General features: G+C 37.5%; 1 pseudogene across 1 annotated transcript; it reads left to right on the top strand.

The window, feature by feature from the left end:
* The first annotated feature begins 700 nt into the window (after positions 1–700).
* Positions 701–5686, top strand: LOC149565053 (peptidyl-prolyl cis-trans isomerase FKBP42-like; annotated as a pseudogene). The gene is made up of 4 exons (XR_016361374.1): positions 701–736; positions 4386–4598; positions 5042–5164; positions 5274–5686. The product of XR_016361374.1 is annotated as a peptidyl-prolyl cis-trans isomerase FKBP42-like (transcript).
* Positions 5687–16931: the final 11245 nt, after the last annotated feature.

Here is a 16931-nt window from a genome sequence, read left to right as displayed (position 1 = left end):
CTAGGAGAGTTGTGGCGGGAAGCCTGGGAGAGCGACAACCTGAGGACTGGTGCCGAGAACGGTGGCCATGAGGCATTGAGGTGTCAGCAGAGGCATCGGGAGGAACTCTGGCAATAGTGCAAGGAGCATTGCCCCAATGGTTTAGCAACTCTTGCAAGTGAGCAACTTATAGGGCAACTTTGTTAGCTTGCACCTAGATCTACATAATTACATTGTTACAAATGCATGCTTTAGTGTACAAAGCAATGTTAATATCCAAAAAACTGTGAGTGAACAGAACAACATTCCTATCTTTCCATAGAGAAAACAAAATTTCCATCCTGAAGGTATGCCAAATCTGGGTGAACTTTTGAGGAATTCTAGGTGAATTACCCAGTAGAATCATGTGCCATGAAAATGGTTCGGGCCTAAAAGGCTTGAAAAAATCATGAATCTAATGCCAATAATTTTGAGCACCCTTACAAAATCAGAATATATGCAACAAGGACTCTGGTTGTCCATAGAAGGGGTATCTGGGATTAGGAACCCTAATGTGCTTGAGCCGTGGCCCCAGGGGAAGACCTTGGAAGGCAGGGCACTAAGCAAAATGGGCAATCTTGGGTTCTGTAACAGCACTCCAAATGGTGTCAAAACATTTTCTCCATTGAGAAAGTGAAGATTGCAAATGCCGTCATTGGTTAAGTGTGTCAACCATCGGAAGATGGGGCAAAAGCTATCTGTACCCCATATTGAGCTTGTAATTGGAAAATGGAGTGGCAAGATACCACTTCCAATCATGCCACCAAGGATGAACAGACTGAATCCCCACTTTATGAACTAAGTGCATAGGGATGGAAGACAACGGAAGTTCAAAAGTCTGTCGATCTGAACTGACAAGATGGTACTGGACTTGCATATCTTCCCATGACCTGAAACTCATGGTGACTCTAGAGAAGACGTCCTTAGAAGTTTTGATGCCACGTTTGAAAAAACGCAGAGCACTGGCACCTTGAGTCTTGGCGAGAGGAGTACCCTGAATGGAAAACAGGGGAGACCAAATGTTCTGTTGATTCAAGGAGAGTCCATTGCAAAACTCATCTCCAACCCAACGAAGCCAAGGCTTAATAGCTTCCCAAGCTTTCCATATGCTTTTAATAACAAATGAGCCTTGTATGGCCATTGGTTCATGCATGATGAGAAGGGTTTGAAAACCAATCCCCTTCCATGCAGGCCTATTAACAGGGAAGGCGAAAGAAATGCAGTTCCGAACTAGAATCTTCCAGGCTTCATCTCCAGAAATAGTTCGGATAATCCATTTTGCACAGAGAGCAAGGCCTTGTTTTCGAGTGGAAAGCAGGCCAAGACCACCAAACTCTTTTGGGAGACAACACAAATCCCAAGCAACTCTGTGAAAACCATGATGATCAGAACCAGAGGCCTAGAGAAAATCTCTGAGCAAACGTTCCAGCTTTAGATATGAAGCTTTGGAGGGAGCCCAACAGGAAGAATAGTACACATGAGTGCTTGCCAAAATCTTTGAACAAATCTAGAATTTACCAGCAAGAGAAAGCGGCTTGGTGATCCAATAATCATGCTTTTGCTAATCTTGGCAGGTACAACATTCCAAAGCTCCACAGGTGAAGCTTGGAAGGCAAAGGGAATGCCAAGAAAGCGGAAGATTTCCCCATGAGTAACCCATTTCCACTTAAAATGGCTGAGCCAAGGTGGAGCTGGTAGGAATGACTAGCGGTAGCAGAGCGTTTTATGCCATTGAATGGTAGAGCCAGAGGCTTGACAAAAGGTGTCCAGACAATTTAAAGCATTTTTGATGTTTTCTTCATCCTCAAGAAGAGTAAGAAATGAATCATCAACAAAATGTCCATTAACTAACTGGGAGGAAGATTCAGGCAAGGAAATGCCACGAACCAACCCTAAAGACACAGAATGAGCTAGCAAAGATTTTAATGGCAAAAGAAACCCAATACATAGCAGCCCATACTATAAATTCCAATCTAAAATATTTTCCAAACAAACAATGTCTATTGTCATGAATTTAGACATCCCAATCATTGAATCAGTCTCTTTGAGTCACTTTTACAGAAGAAAATTGATGCCCATACATCATTTACCTCAAACCAATATCACGAATATTCCTTCAAACCAAAACCCATAGGTGGAATTTGGAAATCACATAACCAATTCTTGGTTGGAATCTATTACACAAATCTGGAACTTGTTAGACTTAGAACATAGCTGATGATAACACAAGTAAACCAAATGGTTGGATTTCTGATTTTTATAAAAACAAAGAACAATCTAAAACTAATATTACTTGAGCTCAGAAATTTCCATTCCCAAATAACAGTTCCAATACAAAAACCAAGAAATATAAGGAAAGTGAAACTAACTTATTATTTTCAATCTCCCTTTACATATCAATCTTTATACTTGAGAGATCAATTTCCTTTTCTGCTATGCTCTATTTTCAGTCTTGTTCTAAAGACTACATCAAACTCTATATGAAACACCAGAGTCTCTACTGCCTTTTGAGGTGGTTATAAAACTACTCAAAACCAATTGAAATTGATTTCCACTCACATGTGTGAATCGGCTCATCACCCCGTTACAATGATTTATTATTCAAATCAAAAACTTCTAAATTCCTAACTTCTCGATTCCCTCTTAACATGCAAATGTTCAATACAAGACCATATACCCCACGAACCCTTAAAATTTGATGTTTGAAAACACTTAGATGCTTCTAAGCTCAACATGACAATCTTATAAACCATCATTATTAGATAATGTAATTTTTGAAGTACTGGGTCTGTTATTTTTGTTGGAATGTTTTATTGATATAAGTGGTCTCTGGTAAACATGCAAGAATTGGTTCAACTTCTGTGAAGAGTTTTTTGTTCTACTTTTGCTACCTCCCATAATTTTATATCCTTACAAAGAGAAGAATGAGATTATATTATCAAGTTCCAGATGGAGATTTACATTTTCTCTATTGCATATTAGATTTTTCTCTTCAAAAGAATAGATTTGCTTTCCTTAACCCATGTTTCACTCAATCGGGCTTTAGCTTGCAACTTGTAAGTTTTGCCTTTTCTTATCAATAAATATTGAAAGCACTGTTTTCATCTGTTAAAATATGCTAGCTATTTTTCTATATTTGTAGAATATTAACTTTACAGCCAACCCTGATGTGATAGAAACAATTCTTTTCAAACTTTGGTGCAATAATCACAATTGCTATATTGGGAACATTCATAGTTGCAATTGTGACTGGATCTTTAGTGTAAATTTTCTCTCCGTTTGCTCTTTAGGTCATTGTTAAGCTGCATTTTTGAAGAATACTCTGTCAACATGTTGATGTTTTTTCATCCTTTCTTATTCTTGATCATTTATATTTCATTAAATGCTTTTTCTCAATGTCTGGTTGGTCTTCCTAGTTATCTAGGAGGACTATTTTTTCTAATGTATAGGTTACTATTTCAAGAAAGCTTGATGTTCGGTGCTATCATCTCTGCAATAGACCCAGTTACAGTGTTAGCCATCTTTGAAGTAATTTGGTAGTCATGCAAGCTTTATAATAATGTCTATGTTCTTACGATGCAATTTTGATTATACATTTTATTGAGATGTGCATAAATATTTGAGATTTAATGCATTTGTAACGACAGTGGAGATTTGTTGTTTGTAACTTGAGTTTTAGGAACTGGCCCTTAAAATTTCATTTGATGCCTTGTTGTATGTTTTGCAAACATGTGCATAAATATTTGGTATGCTAATATGCTTCAAATTTCTTTATACTTTTATGTAATCAAAATTTCCTTATTATTTAGTTGTTTTGAACTTAATATTTATGAAAATATACTTATTTCTTTTCAATGCATGTGTTTCTTTTAAACTCTTATACTATGTATTATTACGATAATAGATAGTTTCTATTATCCTTGTTTAGTATCTAATGGTAATCTATTGTAATCTTTTTCAAATATTAGAATGTTTCTAATACTTGGAAGCTTAGGCTGAATGTTCCTTGATGTTTTAAAACATTCAAACTCCAACTTTCTTCCATGTCCATAGTGCTGACAACCTTATGTCAAGGCTAATGATGTTTCCATAACATGTGTGCTCTCCAGCATCTAGCGTGCAAATGTATGCTCTTAATTGAAAAATATAGTTCTAAAACATGCCATCAGAAATAATTCAAACCAATAGTTAAAATATATTTCCTTTTGGAAGATGACATTAGAAAAAGATGTCGTATAATGTTTTGAATTATTGATATGCTAGATTAAAAAAAATGTATTATGTTACGAGATTGATGAATTCTTATATGGTCTAGAACGTAATCAATCACTTATTCATAATGTATCTATATATGAACACGGTTTAAGTTTGACATAACTTTTACTATTCCTACAAAGAAAAAGGTCTTAAGTGGCTTGGCAATTGGTGTAGCAAGCATGCAAGCTAGTGAACATGCATTGCTTCATGTGGGATGGCAACTGGGATATGGGGAAGAAGGGAATTTTTCTTTTCCAAATGTTCCTCCTAGGGTTGATCTCATATATGAGGTTGAGCTTATTGGTTTTTAGGAAGCAAAGGAGGTAAGTCTAATTCTTCTCTTCTCACACTAATTGGTCAAGCTATATATGTAGGCACTAAATGTGTAAGAGTAACAGAGGCTCAAATATTAAATGCTACACATTGTGTGATCTAATTTCCTTTGGAATGGCTAGTATTAGGGACAGAAAGAGTGAAGGATGTGGTTATATGTCAATGCTAATTTTATTTTGTATTATTCTTAAATCTTAATGTCTTTCAGTAAGATGACAGGCAGGCTCTGTCTAGTGTTAATTTTGAGTGCTTGCTGCACAATAGACCTAGGTCGAATTCTTGCTAGTCTTCCCCTTCAACAAATGCAAATTAGACTAGATACTTATTCCAGAAATCTTGGCAACCCACAGTTGCAAAACCAATTGTCTTGTCGTGTAGTTACATTGCAATTCGTAAATTATAATTTTATTTTCATTTATTATAAATTTGTCAGGGTAAGGCACAAAGTGACATGACAGTAGAGGAACGGATTGAAGCAGCTGATATGAGATGTATAGAGGGTAATGCATTTTTCAAAGAGGGAAAACTAGTAGAGGCGATGCAACAATGTGAAATGGTGACATATCTGTTCCTTTGCTGATTCTTCTATTTACTATATTCCAAATTACCTAGGTTCAGGTAGTTTGCCTACCTAGCAGACTTTTCCAAGATGTGGTTTTGTGCAGACCTTGGCGTACATGGGAGATGATTTTATGTTCTAGTTATTTGGAAAATATAAGGACATGGAAAATGCTATTAAGAATCCATGCCATCTCAACATGGCTGCATGTTTGTTGAAACTGAACCGTTATGAAGATGTCATTGGCCAGTGTAACATGGTATTCATTGTGCAATGGTGTATCAAGTCATTTTGTTTTTACAAAACTTTTTACTTTTGTACCCAATCTAATTTGAGGCCAAGGATTCCATAAATTGCAAGTGTGGATCTCCTTTTACCTCTATATGTAGAAGAGATCAGGAAATGGGTCTCAACTCTTTGATGTTCAATTTCCTTATCAATTGTAAGCAAGTAATCGATCTAAGGGATTGAAATTACAGTTGTAAATATATATATTCTATTCCCATCTCCATTACATAATTCATTGTCATTGCATTGCTCGTTATACACTTGTTGCATTAATTGCATATTACACCCACACTTGCATATTAAATCATTAGTTCATTTTATCCATATTAGCATTTAGAATTACCAATCATATATAACTTCATTGTTCAACATTCATAAATCAATACAATTAGCTATAATATTGCAATAGCTCATGTAGTGTCCAAGAAACATAAAAAGGGGACATTACAATTTGTAGGAATTGTCCATAGGGTTGTAGTCTAGATAGCCAAACCAAACTAGGTAGAAGTCCTTTGAGAAAATCAAGAGTTGTGTTTGCTACGTTAACCACTTTGAAAATAACATAAACACTTCTTGATATGTGTCCCTCTGGATACTCCAACTTGCCATGATAGATGAGGGACTCCAATGAACCGATTTTTGGCTGAGCTATAAATGTGGCCCTAAAAAAAAATTTGCCCAAATACTTCAATCTGTGCAGCTTCATATATACTCGGGAGCAAGTGTCAAATGGGGGGACCAGGCACATGGTGCACCTTATACCCTTCAAGCAACTTATATTTGTTGATAAAATCTTTCAGCATCTTGTTCAACGCATGCCCAATATGTAAATTTCCATTGGCATAAGGGGGTCCATCATGAAGAGTAAAAGTATCCCCCGTGTTCTTGTTTGCAACCCTATTTAATATCTATTTCTCATCCCACAACTTCTATATTTCTAGTTCATGTGTTGTTGAATTGGCTCTAAAGGTGAAGCTTGTTTGAGGTAAGTCAAGTGTATGCTTGTACTCATTTTCATCTTCAGTTTTGCTTTGAGATGTTTTATGTGTTGCTGCCATGACGAAAACCTTCTCTCCAAATGAAAGAGTTGAGCAAGACCTATCAAAAACTAAAACAAGAAATGGGTATTGTTTTTTGCAACAAATAGATGCATTGCCAAATTGCTTGAAACTAGGGATGGATGTAGAGCCATGTTTAAGAAAAACCCGCAAAGAAGAAAGTGCAAGGCTAGAAGAGGCAACCAACAACCTATTTCCTCCTAGGGCTATACATGTAACAGTTAAAGAGGATGCAATGCTACCCCTATTTAGACATTGAAGAACTACCTAGTCCATAACCCTTAAATAAACAATGTTGACCAACTTGAGATTAGAAACCTTATTCAACACGCTTTCACTTATTTTTTCTACTTCGGCTTCTACATCAACACTCACATAGGGGATAGGAGCCCACAACAAAGATGAAGATTGTCGGTCTGTGGTGCAAGTTAATCAGTGATGAAGCAGACAATGAAGAAGTGCCCTCTCCACAACCCTTACAACCACAATGTTGACCTTGTGGAGATTAGAAACCTTATATTAATTGGTGGCTTTGACCCCAAAAATTTTGGTTGCATCTACATCACTCACATAGTTGATGGTTCCCTATGCATAAATGTCCATTTGTTCCATGTTGTATCAAGCAATTGTTTTTTATCCAAGCCATTTAATTTGCAACCTTTTAAATCTCTGCAAAGGTAAAGTTGGAGGAGGAGAATTTTTCTTCTCAAAGGTGTCCTCTGATTGTAAAGCGTCCATTCCATTATTTGTTGAACTAGATATGTCTTGTTTGTTGAACAGATAATAGAATGGACGCTTTACAATCAGAGGACACCTTTGAAAAGAAATTTTTTTCTACTCCAACTTTATCTTTGCAGAGATTTAAAAGGTTGCAAATTAAATGGCTTGGATAAGAAGCAATTTCTTGATACAACATTAAAAAAAAATTCGACGAAACATTGGTGGAAATTTTGACCAATGCTTGTTAGTTTTCTGCCAAGTATTGGTCGAAATTTCCACCAACAAAATTTTTTTTTGACCAACCATTGGTGGAAATTGCCACCAATGCTAAAACATTTCGACCAAACATTGGTGGAAATTTCAACCAATGCCTATTAGTTTTCTACCAAGCATTGGTCGAAATTTCCACCAATCAAAAAAAAATTGACAAATGGATTGGTCGAAATTTTGACCAATTGAAAAAAATTCGAGGAATAGATTGGTCAAAATTTTGACCAACATTGACAAATCAGGACCACCAAAAATTAAAAAAATTCGACGAATGTTTTGGTCAAAATTTTGACCAACTTGTAGGTTGGTCGAAATTTTGACGAGAAAAACTTCGACGAACATCTTGGTCGAAATTTTTACCAACTTGGGTGGAAATTTCGACCAAAATTGGTTGAAAATTGAGTTCAAATGTAGTAGTGTTGGATGACCAAACTAACTTGTATTATTAAGTGCTAATCGAGCATACGCAAATTAAGACAAGGTTTAATTATCAGTGTGAAGGTATCATGGAGTTGAATGTCGTGTCCAGCAATGAGTAATCTACCTGAGCAAGGAGTGGAGTTTGTGTTTGGGGATGTTTCAATAGAGTAAAGTAAGGGTGAGTTCATCACCAATTGGATGTAGGATCAGGGGGAGAGTGAACATTTAAGGAAGCCTTAGTGAACAGGGTTTGGAGTCAAGAATCAAGGATCGGGAGTTGCAGAATCTTGGGACTAATTCCTTTTGGAATTGACTATTTGATGGTATAAGAAAACATTGTTTAAGAGTAGGAAGTGCCAAGTGGAGTCTGTCATGTATGTCCTTTGTTAATAGGTCATTTTTTATGCATAAAAATGGGGTACCAGTTCAGCAGAGGAGTATTGGTTCAAAATAACCATATAAAAGCTTTTGGTAGGTTAAAGAACTTTGAAAAGGGTATCAACAAACATCCTTAGATTGGCAAGTGTTTTGAGAGAAAGCAAAGTTATTCACATTCTAAGTATGCAGCAGGCTAATAGGCAGGGTATTGGGTTTTTGGTTTCAATGTAAGGGAGTTTAGTGAAGAGGGAATATGGGATTGAAGTAAAGTCTTAGAATTCCTTGAATATAAACAATTGAAAGCCTTATAAAATTGAATTCATCATTTTAGGATCCTTGAAGGTTGTCTTGATAGGTCATTTCCTTGGAGCATTCAGATTGTTGATAGGCTCAAACACCTAAACCACTAAAATTTCTAAAACTTATTGTATATTGAAGCCCACCACCCTAGCTTGCTGCATCATTTTACCTTCAAATATCATGCTATAGCATGTTGACCGTACACAATGATATTAACTTCTCTCATTTTAGGGTTTGGAAAGTCTTTATATCTCCTCCTAGGTCTTTCCCCTTCATCCTTATGGTTTGCATTGGCCTCCTTCAAGTTTTAAAAGGCATTTCTTGCAAAATTAGCATTTTGCAAAAATAGCAAAATTGCAATATAGCAACTTTTGGATTTTTCTTGCTTGCTCAAGTCTTAACACTTCTAACTTGTTATTTATTCTATCCCTTAGCAATTCCATGCTAGGGACCCTTCCCTAAGCTAATGACTCATCCCTTAGTGTACTCATTTCCCTATGGCAATGTATGCCTTGATTTTTAGGCCAAAATAATGACTCTTCTAAGGACATTAAATGACATCCAATACCCCAACTACCACACCTAGGTCCAGTGATGCTTATTCTACTTACAAGGCTCACTTGGAGCATTACACAACAAAAATGAAAAGGTGAGGGCCCTATGATTCAAGGTGACCCTGCAACTCTCTCTCTCTCTCTCTCTCTCTCTCTCTCCCTATTCAATCTAATGAACCAACTAGATTTGCTTTACATTTTAATGTCTCAAGTATTGCCTCGTGGTCTGACTTGCGAACTTAGCAAAGACTCTTATTATGTGTTTTTCCACCATATTTTATCAAGTGGACATTTGATGCGACAACAAGGTTCGAATAATGAAGAATCTTCCTCTCTATTTGTCAATCCTCGAATAACCACAAGTTAGGGTTCTTCATAAAATATCGTCTAAGTCATGTGTCGGTTACAATCACCACACCAATATGGTACTCTAAACCTTCACCATCTATAACTAAGTGATCCAATTTTTGTTTGGCTTGGACACAATGACACAAATAATAATATGTCCCTTCTTCATTGTCTTCAAGTGCAATAACAACAAAAACATGGCCTGTAGTGATAAATGTACAAAATGCGGTCATTAATTCAAAAAATACTTAGGTAAAAGTTATAAAGTTACATATTGAAATTACAAAGATATATATATATATATATATATATATATATATATATATATATATATATATATATATATATATATATATATATATACTAGGTTGCACTAGATCAGATAAGCAGTCAAAGTCAATAAACGAATCCATCTCTACTATTTTTAGTGCTTGTGGGGGACGATAGGTGTCAATTGAGTCCAAAACCCGTATATCCCATTTGTCCACCCATTCAGTCAACTCATAGTCATCCCAATTTTCCTCTGCACATGATGGACACTAGCATGCCATTTTTCATGTGTGGATACTCCATGAACTTGCATCAAAGCTTCTAAAAGAGTGCAACTCAGTTAGTTTGCAACAATCCTCATATGGTGCAATGTTAGTATTATCTATCAACCAAAAAAATCTACGAGCCATAGACTTGCCTTCCTTACCTGGACCCATTGTAGCATTACACCACTGGATGATGGATTTTGCATTTGTCAATATTGCTCCATCTTTGTACTTTAGTTCTTCATGAGCTAAGGCTTTTTTGATGCATGCGCCTGCACCATCGTGCTCTCCCTTTCCATGACCAACCTCTGTGAAATTCCACATATATTGAATTCTAGACAACCTGTGCATCCTGCTCAACCAATAGAACATCCATGCATTCTTGAATTGAGATGTGCAATTGTCTAACCAAATAATGTGTTGATGATATGGTATGCCCCTGTTAGCCAAATATCCATAAAATAGTTGAAAACAACCATGTACAAACTTTGTAGAATGTGATCTATCATCGTTGATGTAAAAATGGTACTCCCTCAAAATCTTTCTATCATCCTCTGTACTTGTAGGTGAATGCGTGAATGTTATGTGAACAAATATGGAAACCTATTGAGAAGTATAATACTTTGCTTGCACCTCATTTTGTGATTGTATTGTGTAGTTCTCTGCGAAGTCTACAACCGAAATAATGGTATCCAGTGGAAACATATCCTTGCACAACTTGAATTGCAAATCTAGCCATTGAGCTCTATGTGTATGCCTTGCATACTCGTAAATAATCTTTCCACAAAAAATTTCATGAACTCATACATTGGAATCTTTTCAATGACTAAATCACATTTTTTACCCTATTTCCCATCTTTTAGAACATATGTCACTGTCTTATATTTTTCATAATCTACTATTTCATTTCCAATTGCATGTGTACTGTCCATATGTTCACAAGTTGATAAAAGTTGCAAAGAACCACAAAATAAGCATGTACCATCCAAGCATGATGTCTCGTAAAATTGTTGGCCATCCCCTATTTCACATAAAATGTTGAATATGAATTCCATTGAAGATCTAGGTGGCTCATTCATGTCACAATCCTGCAAAACAAACTTAGAATGCAAAAACACACATATATGCCTAAAAACATGAAAATGGTTAGAAAATTCAATGTGTATCCTACAACAACAAGTTGTGCGTGTGTGATTTATCTTCACATAAAAAGTGTTTACCCATCTCAAAAAATCTTTGACTTATTCGAATTTGAGGATACATTTCGATAAATTTTGAAAAAAATTATGTCTGAGTTGAGTCCAAAAAATGTTTCGCATGTGGGTCGCAATTTTGGCTACCAATTCTCCTTCTTACAACATCTCTTTGATTAGGGGAAACATGTGTGTTATTTGTTTTACTCTCTCTCTCTCTCATAGTCTCACACTCTCTCCCATCCCCTATTCTCTCTCTTACACACACTCCCATCCCACTCTCTCTCTCTCTCTCTCTCTCTCTCTCTCTCTCTCTCTCTCTCCCACCACCTACTCTCTCTCTCTCTCCCATCCCCTACTCTCTGTCTCTCTCTCTTTCACAGACACACTCTCTCATCCCCCCTCTCTCTCTCCTCTCCCATCCCCTACTCTCTAGATTTCTCACACACACTCCCATCCCCCCCCCTCTCTCACCATCCCACTCCCTCTCCCACCACCTATTCTCTCTCTCCCATCCCCTACTCTCTCTCTCTCTCTCTCTCTCTCTCAGGCTACTCTCTCTCTCCCCCCTCTCCCACCCCCTACTCTCTCTTTCACAGACAGACACTCTTATCCCCCCTCACTCTCCTCTCCCATTCCCTACTCTCTAGATCTCTGACACACACTCCATCCCCCCCCCTCTCTCTCCCTCTCCCACCGCCTACTCTCTCTCTCTCTCTCTCTCTCTCTCTCTCTCTCTCCTCTACTCTCTCTCCCATCCCCTACTCTCTCTTACACACACTCCCATCCCCCCTCTCTCTCCCTCTGCCACTCTCTCTCCCACCGCCTACTCTCTCTCTCCCATCCCCTATTCTCTCTCTCTCCCCTCCCCCATCCCCTACTCTCTCTTTCACACACACACACACACACACACACACACACACACACACACACACACACACACACTCCCATCCCCCTCTCTTTCTCTGTCTCTATCTCTCCTCTCCCATCCCCTACTCTCTCTCTCTCTCTCACTCCCATCCTCCTCCTCCTCCTCCTCTCTCTCTCTCTCTCTCTCTCTCTCTCTCTCTCTCTCTCTCCCCCATCCCCTCCTCTCTCTCTTACACACACTCCCATCCCCACCTCTCTCTCTCTCTTTCCCTCTCTCACTCCCTCTCCCATCGCCTACTCTCTCTCTCACACTCTCTCTCTCCCATCCCCTACTCTCTCTCTCTCTCTCTCTCTCTCTCTCTCTCTCTCTCGGGCTTCTCTCTCTCTCTCTCCCCCCTCTCCCATTCCTTACTCTCTCTCTTTCACACACACTCACTCCCATCCCCCCTCTCTCTCCCCTCTCCCATCCCCTCTCTCTCTCTCTCTCTCTCTCTCTCTCTCTCTCTCTCTCTCTCTCTCCCTTTCTCCCTCTCTACTTTCTCCCATCCCCTATTCTCACTCTCTCTCACACTTCCTCTCTCTCTCTCTCCCCTCTCCCATCCCCTACTCTGTCTCTCTGTCTCTCTATCTCTCTCTCTCACACACACACCCATTCCCCCCCCTCTCTCTCTCTCTCTCTCTCTCTCTCTCTCTCTCACACACACACACACACACACACACACACACACACACACACACTCCCATTCCCCCTTCTCCTCTCTCTCTCTCTCTCTCTCTCTCTCTCTCTCTCTCTCTCACACACACACACACACACACACACACACACACACACACACACACACACTCCCATTCCCCCCCCCCCCCCCCCTCTCTCTCTCTCTCTCTCGCTCTGCCTCTCTCCTTCCAAATTTAGGTCTTAATAGTGTGTGTGCACTAAAGCGCGTATGCACTAAAGCACGCATGCACTATTGAGACTGAAATTTTAAAAACCTTTGAATAGCATGTGTGCGTTATTTAAAGCTTTACATTCTACCAAGCCTAAGGCTTGGTTTTGCGTTGGGGATCCAACCCAAAGGTTTGGAGTCTCTAAACTGGTCTGAGACGTGTTTTGCTACAAACATACAAAAAATGATTGATTTTTCTTGTGTGCTCTCTTTCAAGTTTTCTCGTAGTTGAGCATCGATAAAATTAGTTTACATGACATTGTAGGTCTTTGTGTTAGTTATATAACCATATAATTTATTTTTTATTTGAACAATTCCAAGTCTTTCAACTTTAATTTCTTCTGAATGTATGTCAATTTTTTTGTCAAAAACCAACATGTACTAATTGGGATGTAGATTTTAGCCCGTTCATCAAATTTTGCAACAACTTAGTTTTTTAGAAACTAGACTCCATTCTACGCACTTAAAAAAAGAAGTTTTGATTTTAGATTAGTTTTTAATCATTTCTAGGGGGAGCACACATATATTTCACATTTTTGGGATGTGTCCAATTAAAAAATTCATTAAAAAAAAATACACATTATAAAATTAGTCAAAAAATCTGGGGTAAACTACACAGTGTTAGGTAACTTTTGACTAGAGCAATTAAAGGATTTTTTAAAAAAAAAGTTAAAATTTTAGGAGGGCCATACTTTGTACCATGGTATATTTTTTTTGAATAAACAATACCACTTTCTATGACCCCCTTTTTTGAGGACCTAAAACTAAACCATTTTGAAAAAAAATTAGTAGTTTAGAAACTAGATTCAAAGGACTACTACTTTTGTTTTTGTCATATTTTAAAATTTTGAGTGTAACTATCTTCAAATTCTTGTTGATGTTAAGAAATTGTTGTTTTCAGGAAAAAGGTGTCCACTTATACCCCCCTTTTGGCACCACAACTTGGTGCACTTACCCATAGCTTCATTCATAAAAGAGAATTATCCCATGAGATTATTTAACTGAAGGAGTCTGGTTTCCAGAGAATGTATAATCGAGGAAGCCTCTTCATTTCACGGTTTGCTTCTTCCAATGTGCTAACCTGGATCGAGGGATCAACCCATAGGAGACAAGGTAGATGATTGTTCTTTAAGGATTCTAAAGGGGGAAATATATTTAGAGATCTTAATAGGTCTTGGGGAGATTTGAATTCTTTATTAAGAAATAGATTATTCGCATCAATGGGTCCATCTAGTATCATTTTGGTTGAAGGCCAAAAGAAATATCCTCATTGTGAATTGACATCTTTGAGAAACCAAAGCAAGGATTGATTAAGATAAAAAAGTTAGGAATCTCACAGCCTAGGAAGTGACCAACACAAACCTTGATAATCTGTAGCATTTCTAGCCTTTTTGCTTGGTTGTGTCTAGGCCAAAATGCCAAAACTTTGAAACTGCTGGAATATTCTTGATCAATTTGATCCCTCTTGGACTTGTGCTCATGTAATCTCTGTTGCTTGTTAGGGTGTAGATGTGCTTTTGTTGGGGGTGTGGAAATTTGATCAGCCCGTGTTCTTGATGATCATAGTGGAATGGTATATACCCCAATAGAAAAGGATGGAATTTGGGATGAAAGTGGTATGACCCATATACCATTGATTATTTGGGGGTGGTATTGATTCAGGGGAACTATTGGAGTAGAGGGGCTCCTTCTTTGTAGCCTGGCTTTCTCCCTTCTTTCTTTCTGGGCCATAATGAGTGGGTTGGGGCTTCTATGCACTCTTAGGGCCCGTTTGGTTACAAGCATAGGAATAGGAAATTAGAATGGAAAATGGGAATGGGGAATGGGAATGGAAAATGGCATTCTCAATCCTATTTGGTTCACCTACAATTTAATTGTGAATGTGTTTTAATTTTCAAAAAATTCCTATTCTTCTTAATGTTGTCAGAAATGTCCACTAAATCTATGTGTAGCTCCAAGTTCTAGCCCCAAAACCAACACCAGTCCTAATGGAGCTCACCATTTGCACTCCTCCATGGATTTTCCCTTGCAGGATCCCCCAATTTCCCTTCTACTACGTCTGCCTCCGTAGAATGACCGGGCTGACGAGGGGCTAGAAGAAGAGGCAAAACAACTACATGAGGAGGAGGTTCATGGTGGCAATGGTGAATTTGGGGAGGGAAGCTGATTTTTCTATTTTTATTAATAGTATATTTAAGAATGCTTTGCTTTCCATGATAGATAGATTTTGGCGCTACGATATATTGGTATCCTTAAAAACCATAGACTAGGATTTATCCTTTCTGAAGTATGGTGATCAATTAATAGAACTAATTAAAATTTCAATGGAATTTTTTTGAGTATGTTGTCCAACTAGAAAGAGAGCGTTGCATTGGAAACTAATACCAGCAGCAAGATCACCAACACTGTTGATGACTCTGTTAAGGAGATCATTGCCAATTACATTTTTTCCTATAAGTGCCGCAAGATCTCATCCCCTGGTAGCGATAATGGTGGTGGTGAATTGGTGGAGAGTATGTACAAGGACTCCGAGAGCCTCCTAGCTTGGTTGTATCCAAGCCTACAGACCAAAGTGGTTTGTCCATAAAAGAAGTATTCTTATTCTCCATTCCAATAACAAGTATTTTTGGGAATGGACATATGCTCATTTTGGGGCTAAAATGGGAATACGTATTCTTATTCTCTATTCCCATTTTGCACACCAAATGAAGAATACAACCAGATATTCTAATTTTCAATGACTATTCTAGTTGTATTCCAACAACCAAATGGGCCCTTAGTGAGTTACAATAGGATTTGTGCACTGAGGCAAATATTTTTTTCTTTTTTTTTCTTGCCAAGCACCTCGTACCATGTACCTTCTAAGATCAATGATTTTGGAGTGGGAGAAAAAATGCAGATCTTCATCCTCCATTTATGGAGTTAGTGCAAAGGAGGGGAAGCGAGTCATCTATTCTCGATCAGATTTTGCACATAAAAAATGAAACTATCAGAGTGGTGCGAGAAAAGTAGAGAATAAAGTTTATGATGTCAAGCCAATTTATGTCATCTTTTTAATTATTTAATGAATCCATCGTATTAATCTCAACTTAAATGCAATATAAAGGGGGATAACTACATATATGTGTAAAATCATCAGGAGATTTCCATTTTCATAAGGAGGATTTGGCAAGAAGAGGATTGGTTATAGGTCCTAACTATTTGATGGGCAAGGAGCACTCCATGAGGACACAATTCTTACATAGAACCCCATATGGCTTCACGACTTGAAAACACAACTCTAGCCCAAACATTCCTAAGTGTACATCGTACTTGAGTTGGACACACATTGTGTGCCTCTTGTCCAATGCTCATTGCACACCTACTTACCTTAGCCATTTTCTCTCACGTGTCATTTATAATTATCCCTCTTCCTTGTATTATTACCTTTCCATATTTATTAATTACATTTATTTATGTATATGTTTTTAATTAGACATTCATATAATGGGGGAATGTCTCATAATAATTCCACCTATGTAACTGGGTTGATCAAGTCCAATAACAAAGCATAATAATAAATAAAACATTATTTATTTTTTATATGCATGTAGTAAGTTATTGGGTTGATAAGTCCAATAACAACAAGTGTAGCATAGTGGCTAGTACTTGTCTTGATTATAATTGTAGTTTTGAATGATATGATAGCCTAAAATTATATGTTATGCTAATAATTTTAATATTTTAAAATAAGATTGCATAAATAGATATAATACATCAATGAATATAATTGACAATTATTTTTTTAATATTTGTGAACGCTCCTAAATTGGAGTTTTGTTGTCGAAAAAAAATGTCCAACTACTTCAAAATAGTGTTATCTCAATACTTTACTATTTAATAATT

This window comes from Cupressus sempervirens, chromosome 3, assembly GCF_028749045.1.
Source record: "Cupressus sempervirens isolate cs-2001-9-10 chromosome 3, ASM2874904v1, whole genome shotgun sequence".
Taxonomy (NCBI): domain Eukaryota; kingdom Viridiplantae; phylum Streptophyta; class Pinopsida; order Cupressales; family Cupressaceae; genus Cupressus; species Cupressus sempervirens.
The sequence above is the reverse complement of the archived record's forward strand: the minus strand, read 5'-3'. Positions and strand labels throughout refer to the sequence as shown.